We start from the raw sequence: 17927 nt of genomic DNA, 5'->3' as shown, positions 1-17927 counted from the left end.
AATTGGTTAATAATGTAAGTTATGTTTCAGGAAAAAGAATTTTTCAAGAGCTTATCCTAGTTGTACATGAAAAAAGATAGAGATTGTTTTATTGATGGAATTTCAGTCCTTTAACAGTCTTGAGTTTGGAACACTCATTACTAAAATTAGCACCTGACTCTTTGGTGTGGAATTGAAAGCACATGTTTCAAACACATGCAGGTCCAGAAAATGCAGTGGCTCATAGCATTAGGTGTCTTCCACCATGCGTAATGGTGATGACCTCTCATGACTTTGCATCCCACTAAATTCTTTCAGTGAATGTTTTGAAAGTTCTTAATCTGCATTTTAATGGACCTTACTTTAGTTTTAACTTATGTCTTCTGGGAGGAATTTTAGGTGATTTTTGTCATTTGAATCGATTTTTCTGTAATAATACATGTACATGTAGAAGGTCACATTGACCTTTTACTCATTAATTACATATCATGACATGGCTGGTAAAATATTTCAGTAATAAATTGAAGCGTGAGAAATGGTGATATTAAAAAAGATGATTCTTATTGGAGAGCTTTATTTTAATATTTTTTTTTTGATTTTCTTAAATAAAGCCAAAATATTTAAATGTTGCCTGAAATGCACCATTGCTCTTAAGGTGAACATGAACTTGCAATATAATTTAATATTCACTGATGTAATCTTTGACAAGCAGAACTTTGCACATTGCTTGCTTATGTATTGAACTACTGTTCTAGGACTGTCAAGTAAATCAAGGGTGAATATAGTACACATGGTACTAATGATGTGGAAAAATGGGAACCAGCCTGGAAATGGGTGAACATAAAATAGAGTATATATGGATTTGGGTGGCCAGGATTGGTTAATTTAAGTTATGTTTTAGAAAAAAGAATCTTTTGAGAGCTTATCCTTGTTGTACATGAATATTTTTTTAGAGACATTGTTTTATTGATGGAATTCCAGTCCTTTAACAGTCTTGAGTTTGGAGTACTCATTACTTATATTAGCATCTGACTCTTTGGTGCGGAAATGAAAGCACTTGTTTCAAACACATGCAGGTCCAGAAAATGCAGTGGCTCATATCTTTTCCTTTACACAGAAGCTGACATCTGGGTTTCATCTATACTGATAAGTATAGGTTTGATCATGAGCACTCAAAAATTTGAAGTTATTGAATTTTTAATATCATGGTGTTTGCATTAGTTTAATATGGGAACTGAATTAGTACCGCGAGTCCCCGAGACGCTGTTCAAGGGAAACAACTCTTTTATATCTTGGAAATAGTTCTGAGATAAGGTATCTCCCCTACTATGTTGTAATCCTAATAAAACTCCAATTATTATCAGCAGGAATTTCAAGCCAAGTTGTTCCCTGCACAAGGCTGTAATTGACATTAATAAAGAGAATCCTTTCAGTAGTGTCTCCCTCTCATCCACATACTAATATCAGGGAAAGATAAACATTGTAGGACTCGAGTCACAGATACATAAACTTTCCCCTGTACATGAGTGACTGCAAGCAAGTGCAAAAATCGACCGTGCAAGAAAAATACATAAAGCTAGCTCCAAAGTCAAAGACCGCCACTGTAAAGGAGTCCCATGAATTCAGGTAATTTCTTATTATATGATTCATCGCTTTATGTTTTATTTTCCTTTTGCGTCTTGAATAAATATGTGTGGTACACATACAAAGGTATGAATGTGTAATACATTTGATCCAATTTATTACACAAGGTCTTTATAACAAATAAAGTGTCAGCAGTGCCAGGGGCTGTGTATCAAAAAGTGTCAGAGAAGTAAAGTAAAATACGGTCAAAATAGATAAAGTATATTAAGATTTCCAGTCTTACGTCAAGTGGCAGTATTGACAGTATCAGCCTGATGATTCTGATTAAGTTTTTTTTAGTTCACCTTCTTGTAAGTTTGAGGGAGCTTATTCGTCCGTCCATCAACATTTGCTATATCAAGCTTTAAAAAAACAAACTGGACCGATCCTAACTAAATTTGACAGAGGGCATCATAGCACGAAGAACTTTCAAATTTATACAAATGATGCCAATCTGCCATCAAATATGGCAACCATTACTAAAATTAGAAAATCCAATAAACTACATGTATTTCTAAAATGCTACCTAACAGAATTTTACCACCTTTAACAGAAAACACTCTGGCCTGAAGATCTTTCTATTTTGTACAAATGATCTGCAATTAAATAGGACTGCCATTATTAAGAACACAGGCCTTTAAAACTTCTCATAAACTGCCGAACAGAATTCGACAAAATTTGAAAGAAAAGGTTTAAAGTTTGCACAAATGATGTTGATATGCCATGAAATATAGTCACTATTACAAAAATTAAAGAAGAAAACTTGCAGTGACTTGTCAAAAAATGTTCTTAAAAATAGAAACTTCAAAAATGTGAAACAGGATCGAATAAAAAATTACAGTCATCCTAGCCTGGGGGCATGTCAGATTTGTACAGTTGTCAATCCACTGTCACATAAAAGGAGTGTAGTGGGGCGATATACGGACAATGGGAAAATACATTACAAGACACCCACCCCCGGGACGATATACGGACAAGACTTTTCAAATCACCCTGGGACGATATACAGACAATGGGAATTTGACATAGGGAATAATGGGAAAATATATGGACCAGGGAAAGTAAGGTTGTTGTATAGGGACAATATGAATGGAACAGGTGAGGTGACGTCATGGTACTGAAGATTGGTAACAATGTTGCAAGGGGCTGACCTCAATCGGGCCAAAACAGCAAACGGTGACAGGGAGTAGTGGGTATATAAAATCTATGTTGGGGTTTGGGCTGAGATAAGGAAATCCCAGTCAAGGGTTTATATTATTTGTCTCCCCACTCCCCAATATAAACCCGCGACTGGGATTACCTTGTCTCGGTCCAAACCCCAACGTAGATTATTTTTCTCACCCAATATTTTCCTTTAAAGTAAAAAGAATTCTGCACTAGTGTTAACGTCCAATGTTTACATGCGGCGTAGGAATATAAATATGTCAATGAGGGCTGTGGTGTGACCGTTGCGTTCGAAGTACACAGTTTATACGCGTGAGCAAAGAAAAATAACATAAAACGTCGCATAATAATGAGGTATTATCACATTTAATATATGGATATTATATGAAATTGACAGTAAATAATTAATATTTGTTACGAGAAACTGTTTTATTTTCATCAGTTCCAATTTTGAAAAGTTATATTGTAAATAATAAAACGATATTGGCTACTCAGCTCTACTGTAGTTATACTTAGTACAAGCTGTAACGAAGAGTAACATCTTTCTTTAGATTATTCATGGGTAATTAGAAATCTGTGTCACTATCGTATATAACTATTCTTTTCTTTGGAGGAGGTGAAACTGTGTGTGACATACTTGTATTGTTCTTAATATTGATTGTATAATTAACCCCGTGTATAATAGACCCTCCAAAAACGGACTCTAGCGGATAACCATGTGATAAACTTTCAAGTTCACGGATTCTTTGAACATTTATTTTTCTGTCCTGGAAATATGGCAAGTGCTACAGTAAAATTTGCTTATGGATTAATGTGCTGACGGATAAATTATTCCTTCTGGCTGGTAAGTGTATTATTTGTCATTAAATATTGTAGGTATATTTTTTATTCAACTGGGGCACAGCGAAGATGCTTAACAAAATTAGAAAAAAGCATGTTTTATATAACACTAATCTGGCTGTTACTAAGTTTTCCATAGTTGTTAAGAGAGTTGGGAGGCTATAAAGTATATAGGTCTATAGTCTATATGTATGAATAAGTATTTTCTGTTATATTGTTCATTTCACACAGCATTGAGAATTTTATCCTATCTGTAGCAGTTATTTTCAGGTCAGCGTCATTAAATGTAGCTAACAGTATATACTTTGTTTCACACGAAGTATTTAAAACTAGTTAGGTAGCTTTAGCTACATTTAATGACGCTGATTTAAAAATGTACTGAGCTAGGCCTGCATATTGGATAAAATTGACCATGCTGTGTGGAACGAACAAGCATAATACCAAAAAGCTCGACATCATATGCGTTTGTCTTTGTATCTCTCGAAATGTTTTTGTATGGTGTGTTCTCAAAGATGGATTTAACTTAAGTTACTATGTTTTTGTTATATTTTTGTTGCTGTTGTTGTTGTTGTTTGATTTTAGTACAACTACGTCAGGCACAGCAGAAGACAACAAGGGTTTATATTTTTAAAGTAGTTCTGAGCGCGGGGACACCTTGACTGAGACGACTGGTCTGAGATGACTAGACTGAGACAAGAAAAGTAAGGTTAGCAAAACAAGTAGATTTCTCTGTCGCATGGGTGAGAAAAGTTCAGCTAGTTCAGCGGGTGGCGGGTAAGTTCAGCTAGTGCAGCGGTTAAAAGGTGGCGGGTAAGTTCAGCTAGTTTATAAACTATACCAATAAAACAGCGCTTGGCGGGGGCGGGACATAGAACTTCTTTATAGACAGAACATCAGTCTATGACACAAAAAACTATACAATTAACTAAAAAAAATGTGTTTTAGGCAAGAAAGCAAATCTTTTCGAGGCAAATGAGTGGCCCTAAAAAGAGCCTTTGGTTTTCTTCTTCTAATTTCTTCTGTTCCTCCGCCATCTTCTTTTGTTCTGCCCTACACTCTTTGCCTTCCTCTTTTCCTTTTTATCCTCCTCCTCTTCTTCCTTCTCCACTATCTCCTCTTTTTTTCTCTCTTTTCATTCTCCTCTTCTTTTTCAATCTTAGCATTTCATGCTCTCATCCTCTCTTTGTCTTCTATATCCTCCCTCTCTTCTTTAGTCATTTCTGAGTTTTTCCTTTTTTAAATTATTCATTTCCATTTTCAAAATGTGCGGACTATAGGCACCATTCTCTGTTCTGTCAAGCAACACTTCTACTATTGTCCGTATATTATCCCAGAGTGATCTGAAAAGTCTTGTTCTTATATCATCCCGGGTGGGTGGGTCTTGAGTTGTATTTTCCCATTGTCCGTATATCGTCCCACTATACTACTCATAAAGATGCTGTTACATGATTTTTTACATTGTGAACGTCTGAAAGTGTGATGAAAATAATTTCGAAATGGATAATGTTATTTCGTGTTCTCCATTTTACCTATGTGATGTAGAACAGGAGAGAAATTCCTTTCACTGGTGAAGCAATGGAGAGGGCCAACACAGGGGAGGGGTAGACCGGGGATATATCATCTGGACCGGTGCCCGTAAGGGGACCGGGCCGGACAACACTTTTTAAGTTTGTAAAAGAAAAATTTTGTTTGAACAAGTCCTAGGAGAGACCAGGGTGTTTCTTACCCCAGGGCCCGCGATCGCTCTCTACGGCCCTGGCAATCGATACATAAGAGCTAGCGACAGCAGGTCTATAGGTGATGAAATGCGATCCGCAAGAGAACTAGTAAAAACACAATAAAAATAGTCGATGCGTTCAGTTTCCAACTTTTTCATGGACGAGATTTTGAATCACACCTTGTAAACTTTTTATTATTATGTGTAAATGATCTAGATTATTAATAGAGACACTCCGGTTATAACAGCAGTTGTTACAACCTTGAAAAATCTAGCTAGAGGTAATAGGAACCTAAATGAGTACAAGCCAGTAATGTACCTAATGGAATATTCTTTAACTCTTTCTGTAATTAGTTTAAATTTTCAGTTGGTATTAATTTACTCATCAGAGATGAAAGTGCTTCTTTGACCACTTCTGATTTTCACATTGTTGCTGATCTCATGTTTAGAAAGTTCTCATACTTTCTCTTTGACACGTCAGTTAAAGGCTTTATTTATTTCCTTGCATGCCCCACTTGTCATGCCAATGTATGATTGATGTTTTTATTCTTTTTCTTTATGGCTTCTCTCATTGCCACTTTTATCTTGGGAGAAACAAATTTACATTCAAGTTGCGCTTGCTCCATTTTAATAATGTAAAAACGAGAAAATATCGCAAGAGGAATATTCAAGAGCTTCGTACCTTAATCACAATAAAGATGAATATGAGGAACGAACCCATAATGCGACAATTTAATTCCTTTTGGAGAACATATTTATCTAATGAAGGTTTTCTTTTTTACTCTTATACAATACACCAGAGTTTTACATTTTAAAGCAATTCAAACATTAACAAATAGGAAAGATAATGATCATAATGTTAGTGAAGAATTCATCATCAAATATGCGTAAGCTGTGTACGAAGGTAATGCCGGTGCTAATTTTAGCATGTCTGAAAGAAGAACTGGACCACGAAATGTATGTATTACTCAGGAATGAGTAAAGTTTAGTTTTTTTTAAAAAATTACTCAAGGATGAGTCAAGGGGTTTTGAAAGAATATTACTCAAGGATGAGTAAAGGAATTTTGAAACATGTTGCTCAAATAGGAGTAAAGGGGTTTTGAAAAATATTACTCAAGGATGAGTAAAGGGGTTTTGAAAATATATTACTCAAGGATGAGTAAAGGGATTTTAAAAAAATATTATTTAACTAGGAGGAAAGTAGTTTAAACAATATTAATCGAGGGGAAGGAATAAAGTTTAAACAATATTATTCGAGCAAGAGGAAAGGAGTTTTGATAAAAAATATTATTCAGTGAGGAGGAAAGTGGTTAAACAATAATATTCGAGGAGGAGGAAAAGAGTTTAAACAATATTATTCAAGGAGGAAAGGAGTTTTGAACAAATCAGTTATATACATAGTCAACGTGGAGAGTAGTGTATGGGGGCTGTATAGGGACAGTGGGACTTGCCATTAAAATATGTCCTGGGGCTGTATAGGGACAATGGGAATTTAACATGAGTCTATAGAGGGACAAAAAGTATTGGGCCTGTATAGGGATAATAGGAATGGAATAGGTGAAGTGACGTCACAGTACTAGACACTGGCAACAATGTGGCAAGGAGCTGACCTAAATCGGGCCAAACAGCAAACAGTGACAGGGGGGAGCGGGTAAGCTCAGCTAGTCCAGCGGGTAGCGAGTAAATTCAGCTAGTTCATAAACAATACCAATAAAACAACGCTTGGAGGGGGCGGGACTGACGGGATGTATACATAGACATAGACATATAAAACATATACAACACCTAATCTATAAAATCGATTGAAAAAATATTTGGGCAAAGAGAATAAAAAATCTTTTTGAAGCAAATGATTGGCCCTGAAAATGACCGTTGGGTATTTTTTATATTTTAAAAAACCCCAACAAAACCGAACGGTCCTTTTCAGGGCCACCAAATTCTCTCGAAAAAAAATAGTATTCATTTTGCCAAAATCAATTAAAACTCAAAATCCTTTTTTTGCCCCATGATGGACGTGTGTGTGTGTGCGTGTGTGTGTGTGTGTGAGTACGTGATTTGAAGTCTATAGTCCAAAAATATCAAAACCAAGAGACCCTTACGTGTTCTGTCTGTTCTATTCTGGTACAAATTTTACAATTCAGTTCACAACACAATACAACACTTTAAAATGTTCATATACTTCTGTGCCTTTGTTCAGTCTCTTTGTTTTTTAAATGTCTTCATTGTAACAGGTTTCTCCTCCTCTCCTTCCTCACTTTCTCCTCGTCTTCTTTTCTTTCTTTTTTTCTTCTCCTTCTGTACGTGTCTGATTTCTCCCTTTGGGGAGGGTACATCTTCTTTCTGTTCGGAACCCCTCTCATCCTCTTGCTCCTGTTGTTTCTTAGAGCATTCTGAAGATCAATGTCCTTTTGTCTCTTCTGATACCTGTCTTGCTTTTCTGACGGTCTGACACTCTGTAGCCCAATGCCCTTTCTTCTTACAGATATAGGAAGTATCTTGACTTTTATCTCGAAAGGAGGGGGAGTAGTCGTCGGCTTGTCTGAAGAAAACTTTCGTATGATACCTCACAAAACTCTGATCAGAAGTTCTATCTGTGTTGGCTCTTCCATCATTCTGGTTGATGTGAGAGTGAAATGAATACTGGAAGGGAATACACTGACCCTTTATATATAGGCTAGTCTGACATAGATAAAAAGGGACCCATTGCGTTTAAAATGTAGTCATTTTACTTTTTGCAGTCAAGATGAAACGATCGCATCATTTCGTGGAGAAAGGAGAAGAAAGTAAGAGGCAGAAACGTGACTTATCACCTCGCACAGTAGCTGAAGTCTTGGCTCAAGTTCATGTCAGTGATTTTGAAGATGACATGAGTGATCCAGAATCCAGACTCAGAGAATCTACACCAAACCAAGGTTCACCACAGCCACTAGTAAACCCTCAAAATGACTACCACATTCAAGAGACGGAAAAGCGCTCCTCTAGAAGATTTAGAACTACGGCTTACACTTACATGGTGAAGTTTAAAGATTTCAAGTCCGAAGTACCGTTGGAGAAAGCAGAGGGGTTCATCACCAGGTGTGGGATTCACTCAAACGGCAATGTCAAGCCAAATAAGACGATCGCTTGAAACTTTCCATTCATCACGACAGTTTGAGGTCCATCATTTGGATCGAGTTTAACAGCCCAGCAGAATTGACACCTTCCAAAGTCATCAACAAGATTCAACACGTTCAACAATCCAAAGACAAGTTTCACATCACCGATGGAAAAGCTACAATGTTCATGGCCCACATTTCTCTTCCCCAAGGGACAGGACGCAAAAAGGTGTTATTGGTGGAAGACCTTCACAGCATCAAGCGTAGTCTCGTTCAAATTAACAACACTCAAGACCAGATGTTTTTAGCCCGTGCCATCGTGGTGGGACGAACATATGCTGACAAGAACGACACGGAAGAATGGGAAAAAGCATGGAAGAATATTCGACGATCGAACCGAGCCAAACAACAAAGAGAAACAGAACTTCTGTTACAATAAGCGGGGCTATCCAAAGATACACCTTGTGGCATTCCTGAAATGCAAAAATTACAAGACGTTTTGGCTCCACGCTACACCTTGAAAGTGCACGTTCAAGAAGTGCGCGGACCTCTGTTGTCTCGATGCAACGATTTCAAAGACGGAAAATACGTTCACGTCTATTATCACGACGAACATTTCGATGTCATCACTAGTATCGCCCCATTCCTGAGATACAGTTATTATTGTGAGAACTGTGACTATGGCTATAACAATCGAGAGCAACACAAGCATTGTGGATCGAAATGCTCATGATGCTTGGCCTCTAAACCACGTCTTGACGAAGGACAATCACGAGTGCATTGCCCTGCTTGTCAGCGCACTTTTGTCACCCCTGCCAGTTACCAACAGCATATGAAGACACAAGGTTCTCAGCAGAAAGTGCTTGTCAACTCCTGAGATTGTGCCCTACTTGTGGACACGGCATACGTACCAATAGTGTCAAGGCACACGTATACTCAGGAAAGAAACGATGTCACATTTGTCGCCAAATCGTGGACTTGGAAAACAAATGCTACATTCAAAAATATCATTCCAAACAAGAGGAGAAAGATGACTAGAAGAAAGGGAATTTCATCCTTTTCGATTTCGAATGCATGCAAGAGAATGCCATTCACATTCCTAATTTCTGCGTGGCTCATCGAGCGTGCGAGAAGTGCATCCAAGAGCATATCTTTAGTCATTGCCCTCACTGCGGAAAGATTCCTGGAGGACGCGAAAAAGAACTTTCGGGGACCGAACACGCTAGCCGATTTCACCCAATGGATGTTAGACCCCGTTGACGAGACGTGGAGTCAAGAGGACATCGAACGTTACGGAGATTGCCATCGCCATGCCACAATAATAGCACACAATTTGAGATATTATACGGAACAAAGTACCGAACGTCCTAAAGTGATTTTGTACGGAGCCAAAATCATTTCCATGCAAGTGGGTCAAGTGTAGTTTCAAGATTCGATGAGTTACTTGGACATGCCATTGAGCAGAATGCCTAGAACGTTTGGAATGACAGAAATGGCCAAAGATTATTTTTCCCACTTTTTCAATACCGAAGCCAATCAACACGCCGTTCTACCCCACTTGCCTGAGGCTCATTACTACGACCTCGACAACATTCGTACCTAACAACGAAATTCTTTCTACGCTTGGCACCACACTCACGTTTTGGACCTTTTGGACTTTCAAGAAGAAATGTTAAAGTATTTTCGTTCCGACGTGGACATTTTACGGCGTTGCTATGGAAAATTTTGAGAACTGTTCATGAAACACGGAGGGATCGATCCTTTGAAAGAAGCCTGTACCATTGCCAAAGCGTGTTCATTAGTGACCGCCAACGATTCATCCCGAAAACACAGTGGCTGTCATAAGCCCTCAAACGACGAACTTTGTCAAACGTCAATACTCGGTCAAAGTCCTACGATGGCTACATTACTTGTGCGACAAGGAATACAAATGGATCAAGCACGCCCGAAACGGAGGAGGCGAAAAGATCATCGGAAGGTATTCGGTGGACGGCTGGGACCTAGAAAATCCCAAGATCGTGTACGAGTTTAAAGGGTGCTTATTTCACGGATGTCCCCTTTGCTACCGTCAACGTGACACTAAAAATCAGTTTTTACAATGTACCATGGAAGACTTGTACCAGGTCACTTGTCAGCGGCGCTTCAAGTTAGAACACCAAGGATACCATGTGGTGGAAATGTGGGAACACGAGTACGATCACCGTTTGAAAACCGATCCCGAGTTTAAACGTCTCGCGGAAGGTTACAAGTTGGTGGACCCTCTGACTCCACGGGACAGTTTTATGGAGGGCAGACGAATGCTACATGTTTGCTGTACCAAGCCGACGAAGAGAAAGGAGAAGAAATCATTTACTAGGACGTGTGTTTGCTGTAGCCTTATGTGTGCAAATATTGTCACTTTTCCGTAGGGCACCCACAATTGCTGACGGGACACATCGATGTGAAAAACAATCGACAATACGAAGGATTATTGAAGTGCAAAGTCTTGCCTCCCATGGACTTGTACCGTCCTGTTTTCCCTCACCATTTCCAATGAAAACTGATCTTTTCCTTGTGCCGTAATTTAGTCAAAACGTGCAACCAATACCAGCCTTGTCAGCACACCCAGGAAGAACGCGCCTTGACGGGAACTTGGGTCAGCGTTGAATTGTTTAAAGCTCTGGGATACCAACTGTTAGAAGCGTACGAAATTTACCACTTTCCCAAGACAGAAGAGTACTAAAAGGACGACGAGACTCAGAAATGCATTTTCGCAGACTATGTGGATGACTTTTGAAACTGAAACAAGAAGACAGCGGCTATCCTTCCTGGTGCCACACTCCCGAAGTCCAAATTAAATTCAAAGACAAATACTGGGAGCAGGAAGGCATTACTTTAGAACACTTGGAGAAAAATGAAGGAAGGCGATCGTTTGACAAAGTGATGTTAAATTGCTTGTGGGGTAAAATGGCACAAGACGGTGTTTACCCAAGACAGAGTATCTGGCAGAACGTTTCCCCTACTTCCAGATGATTCACGATAAAACCGAATACACGAAACACATTGACGTCGATTTGAGGACTTTATCTTAGTCAATCAAGCCGACGAATTTGGAAATGTCATCATTTCAGCTTACGTGACAGCACATGCTCGCTTAAAATTGTACGAAGCTTTAGAATTGTTAGGAGACTGCGTCCTTTACTTTGACACAAACAGTTGCATCTACATCAATCACCTGGGTCACTGGCACCCTGACATCGAAGAGGACCATTTAGGAGCCAGGACGGACGAGCACCCTGACGACAAGATTCTAAGTTTTGCTAGTGGCGGTCATAACAATTATGGCTACGAATACCGGGACAAACAAGAAGTGCACACAGAATGTAATGTGAAAGGATTGATTCTCAATTATCTCAACAGTCGACTGGTGAACTTTGGCGTGCTGAAAGAAGCCTTGCAGTCTGGATATGATGTAAAATTTAAAGTGACCACCTACGAACCGCACAAGATTGTATGTTTACTCACATACCAAATCGTTAGTCGACCTTTGGAAAAAGTCTTTTAAATCGTGTACCAGAAGCGAGGTCGGCTTCCCAACCACTTCACTTTAGCGTACGGTCACGTCGATATTGGTCAGCATCTAAAATGGGACAACGTCCAAGACCGATAGTTTATTATAACTACCAAGACTAAGCGAGAAAGATGAATACATTTAAACAGACATCATTCAATTTCGGGGATTCTCAAGTGGAGTGCGATGCTGTGCCTTGCGATGAGAGCGATGCCGTACGCTTTGACCTCAACGATTCGGTACCACATCATACAACTTTGCTATGACTACTACTACCACTACAACTACCATGGAAAGCGATGCTGTGCGTGTCAAACCTGACGGATGCGAACGCGATGTCACTCGTTACAGAACACTTTATCACTTTACTGGTTTTCATTGTGAATGTTATCCTGCACGTGAAACTATGCAGCTACCACCTTACGGATATCATCCAGCCATAAGTAAACTCCTTTGGATTTCACCATACCCTCACTGAAATGAGCCTGTGAAATACGAATATTCATTGCCTGTGCGATTGCCTGAATACCTCAACTTTGAAAGTCGATTTCAAACGTTCCAAGGAAATTTGCCTAAATATATGTTTGGACCTACACCCGAAGAATTAGCCAGAGCCGGATTTATCTACTTGGGCGAAGGGGATAAAGTCAAGTGTTTCAGTTGCGGTGTGTCACTACACCAGTGCGAGCAGAAAGATTCGGCTTACCTGAAATATGCTCGATGGTCTCCGCATTGTCACTACATACCTTTACTGGGACCCTAGTCATACACCGAGACAAGTATTTAAACCCCATTTAACAAATAATATTCAAGGATTACCAAACTAACTGCAAGAGAAGAGCTACACGGAAGTTTGGTAGGGACTTGCCCGAGCAAAATCTGAATTGGTTACTGAGGAACTTTTGTGTCGAGAAATTCACAAAAAGAAAGTGACAGAAGTCAACAGGTTCATTAAATTTCTCTGGATCAGGTCTGCGTTCATCCGATTATTCCGCTTTAGACCGTTTATATCAGAAAATTTTATTGACATTTTTGACCGTTACCCTGAATAGCAGTGGTCAGGAATTACTATGTCCATTACTGTCGCTCTAAGAGAAGATTTTAAATAAAGTAAGAACAATTAGAAGTGACCCCCTAACCTGGGTATAAATACTGACTGACATGATCATGGATACTTTACAAGAGAACATTCGTGGTTTACCTCGAGAGTTCAGAGAACGCATTTCCCGAGAGCTGGTCAAAACACAAGTTCAACTCAAAGAACAACTGTATCCATCACGTCACCGATGTTTAAATCACTGGTACCTGAATGCCGTAAGAGGGCTGATTCAGATAAATGTGTTCCAGTGGTCAGACATTGTTAAACTGGACGTGGGCGAGAAGGATTGGTTTGTTGTGAGTTATTATTTTTACTACAATGTAGACTTACTGCAACGAATTCCAGAGGAAGAGTTAGAGGGTTATGAAAATCTTTTACACAACGTAAACTTAGTTCAAGAGGAAACTTCTGAACGGTATGTTGTGATGTCCAAGTTAGTGACTAAACCATTTAGATTCGCCACTGGAGTATGATCATCTCTGTGCAGAAAGTACACTTATTGTCTCCGACAAAAAGAGGTATAAAAACGGGCTACCATGCCACGACCTTTATCAGTGGCGATACAACATATTACGTGGAAGGAAATCAATGATAGTATTCAAACGATGGAGGATTACCAACACTTATTACATGAACTGTGTCCAATAAATTGGGGTCGTCGTGTGGTGTGTGTCTTAGTGACTTGCTTTATAGGATTTCGTTTACCAGCCGATTCCTTGTGGACTCTTTACTAACAGTACTTGCCACCAAATAAAACATGGAAGTGGTTCCTTTAAATGAGCACGAGAGACTCGTTCTGTTAAAAGCCTTGCGTTTTCATCTGGATACTTCTCGACCTCTACGGGGAAAAAATTCATCAACTTTTAGGTACTGAAGATGTGTACGACGTGTGTGTAGCTTGTGAATTACACGCTCACTGGAAAAGTTGGGGTTTCGAGGCTTGGACCAACGAAATGGCCAATTATGCCCAAGAGTTGTGATCCTTAATTCAAACGTCCAGTGAAAATAGTAACGTTTAAACCTGTGTTAGTGACAGTGCTAGAAGAAGAACCAGACACCGAGGTAACCACTCCCTTCAGGACAGGACTGTCATGGATATTGCCGAAAGACCATTCGGGAGGACACATGTATGACTGTACCCAATGTAGAGACTTTAAGAATATTACACACTGTACCTAGACCAAAAACGTGTTGTACAGAGACTTGTTTATATTACACTTTCATCGCTTTGATGTGTTATTTTATCGCTATATTTGGCTATTATGTATTTTTGTCTTTCGTGTTCCATTTAAAAAATCACTAAACGTGTCCTGAAAAAGTATAAGAACTCTTATCTTGTTTGTTTTCGTGTCAAAAGCGACATTCCATGCACTATGCATACCTCTGCTGTCTCTGATCCCTCTTCTTCCACTTTCAAAGTCATTGACGAACACTTAGATCGTGACAGTTGGGAGGCCTTCCACTTTAGCCATCCCTTTAACATGTCAATTGCCGGACCTAGTGGTTCAGGCAAAACCGAATTTGTCAAACGTTTGGGCGAACATAAACATCGTTTGATCGATCGACCACCTCAACGGATCGTGGGGTGTTACAAAGAGCAGCAATCAGCATAATCCTCTTGCAAGAAAGTCAAGGCGATACAATCGTGTTTGTGGAAGGCTTTCCTGGAGAAGACGACGGGATCGTGTCTGACCCCGGTCAATCCCATCTGGTCATTTTCGACGACATGTTAGGAGAAGAGGAAGAAGAAATTAAACTGTGGTTTACGCGCAAAGGGCATCATCGTAATAATAATAATAATAATGATAATAATAATGAGGACTTTGTATAGCGCCTAATCTTTAGAAGCTCTAAGCGCTTTACAACATTAGACAACACCTATAAGATAAATAAACATATAATGATATGATTACAAAAACAAACACCATGAAATTAGACAACATTAAAAAAACATGCTGAGAATATTTAAAGTAGGAAACATTATTAGGTCTTTAAGTTTGTTCTTGCAGTCCAAATAAGTGAGTTTTGAGAACCCCCTTGAATGTAATCACTGTGTCTTTGTGTCTAAGTTGAGGGGGCTATTCATTCCACATTACTGGACCCTGGTATGCAAAAGAACGCTGTCCATATGACTTTGTTTTCATAGTGGGAATAATGAGCATACGATTGTCAGAAGAGGAGCGTAAGTATCTTGCTGGTGTGTACACATGGGTGAGGTCGGATAGGTATGTTGGACTAGAGTCCGACAGTGAAACGTAGCACAGAGAACAAATTTTGTGTTTGATCCTGGATCGAATGGATAGCCAGTGTAGGGTGCAGAGCAGCGGGGAGGTGTGTTCTGATCGTGGTACTCTAAGTATGATCCGAGCAGCTGTGTTTTGAACTTTTTGAAGTTTCTGAAGCAGATATTGAGATGAACCAGACAGAATTGAGTTACAATAGTCCAGTCCTGAAAGTACTAATGAACACACAAGTGTTTTAGTGGCATCAACTGAAAGATATTTGCGAACTGAGCTGATGCGTCTCAGCTCAAGATATGCAGCCTTGTATATGTTCATGACATGTTAATGTAATGTGAGAGTACTGTCCAGAGTAACTCCTAAGTTTCGTAGTGATTGTGTGAATTTAATGTTGGCATTGCTGATATTTATTATTTTGAGGTAAAGGATGTGAATGAGAAAGTCTTTGTGTTGTGATCAGAATGGCCTCAGTTTTATCATCATTCATCTGCAGCTTGTTACATGTCATCCATGATTTCACATCAGAAATGCACCTCTCTACACCTTGGATGGTAGCATCAACTTCATTTGGGTGGCTAGATTTGTATATTTGGGTGTCATCAGCGTACAATTGGTTAGATACTGGATGATGATCTATGACACTTGAGAGTGAATGAGTGTACAGAATGAAGAGAACAGGTCCAAGAACAGACCCCTGTGTAACACCAAAACATAGATCAACTGGGCTGGAGAGTATTCCATTTGCAGACACAATTTGTGTCCTATTGACCAAGTAGGACTTGAACCACATTAAGGCTGTATCATGAATTCCAAAATACATGCTGGAGACGGTGAAGTAATATATCATGGTCTATTGTGTCAAATGCTGCAGACAAATCAAGGAGGGTGAGGACTGTAATCTTTCCACTATCCAACGCAGAGAGAATGTCATTAACTACTTTTAGAAGAGTAGTTTCAGTACTGTGGCAAGGGCGTTATGCAGATTGTACATTGCTAGAAAGACTGTTTGAATTCAGATGAGATACAAGCTGGGATAGAACAACCTTTTCTAAGATTTTTTTTTATGAATGGGAGATTAGAAACGGGGCGGTAGTTCTTTAAATCGTTATGGTCGAGTGTTGGTTTCTTCAGCAGAGGCTTTACAATGGCAGTTTTGAAAAATGATGGGAATTCCCTGGATGAGAGAGAGGTATTAATAACATCAGTTAGTGAAGGCAATAATGGCTCTAAGCACTCAAGCAGCAGTGATGTTGGAATTGGATCAAGTTCACATGACTTTGGTACACTCTTCATCAGGATTGCACGTACGAAATCCATAGAGACTTGGTTCAAATGCTGCTAATGGTTGCCGCTCAAATTCTGTATCCCAACTGTATGGTGACGACAAGTCAGTTGAAATTGTGGTGTCAAGCTTATCTCTAATGGTTTGTACTTTGGCAAGGAAAACATTTGCAAACATGTCCGGAAGGTCGACTGGAGAGAAGGTAGTTGGAAGTGGTGTACATTTGTTCCTTGACATTAGCTTGTTAGTAATCTCGAAGAACTCTTTGCAGCTGAAACTTTCCATGATCTTAGTAGCATAGTGGGCTGATTTCGCTGCATGGACTATATTTGTGACATTTTTCTTAGCGGCTTCATAGATTTGCTTATGAATAGTGGGTCTGGTGGAAAGCCAAAGCCTCTCAGCTTTACGGCGGTCTCTTTTAGCAGTGCGAAGCTGGTCCCTAACACTGCTATACCATGGAGAACACTTTTGAATTAATCCCAGTGTCATTTACATCACTCAAAATTTGTTTCAACAAAGTAAAGTGTCAATACTCATTACTTGGACTTGTTTAAAAGCCATAGAGATAAATCGCAAGTGCAAGTCTTAGCCAAACAGTTAGGAACGCATTGGCTGACTCATGATGCCACTCAAACCTGACACACCTATTTACTTGTGGATTTCAAACCCACCCACCCCAATTCTTTGCGATTTCGTACCCATTTGTTTCACCACTGGTGCCAAGACAGAGGGCCTGTCGTGTACACTTCCCCGTCGTAGACTTAACAACAACAAAAACGACGACAAAAATCTATAAAAACCTTGGACACTTTGGGTCTGTCTCATACAGCGTCAACATGACGTCCCTTCAGTCTCATCTTCCCGTCAAACTGATTCGTGCCTTGTACGGCATCAATTGCGAAAAAATTTCATAAATACGTGTTCATGTATTAGAAGCCAGTCTCAAAGAAGTCTTACGATGGTTTGCAGTGACAGCACGTCAATTACTGCAAGGCATCATTCACATTCCTCATCAAACCAAACGCTTTTTTGACATAAACAAAGTAGCCTTGACATATCTGATCCTCGCATCGATACTAAAACCAATGAAGCAAATCATTTTGAAACCTGGAGATAGCGGTTCTCTAGGTTGTGTCATCATTCGCTCCCTCTTAAAAAGGGATCCCAATGCCTCCAAAGGTCTCCCCAAGAAAAATCCCACTACCAAAAGAGCCAAACGGACGCAAAAGAGCGAACGTTGTCTGAATTTCTTGAAAGGAACGATAACCTTTGTCTAAACACCAGAAAGAATGCTTAGCCCAACATCGACACGTTCTTCCCAAATGGTCCAAAAGG

Source organism: Sinohyriopsis cumingii, chromosome 12 (assembly GCF_028554795.1).
Source record: "Sinohyriopsis cumingii isolate HCF-2022 chromosome 12, ASM2855479v2, whole genome shotgun sequence".
In the NCBI taxonomy this organism is placed as follows: domain Eukaryota; kingdom Metazoa; phylum Mollusca; class Bivalvia; order Unionida; family Unionidae; genus Sinohyriopsis; species Sinohyriopsis cumingii.
This window is presented reverse-complemented; position numbering follows the sequence as displayed.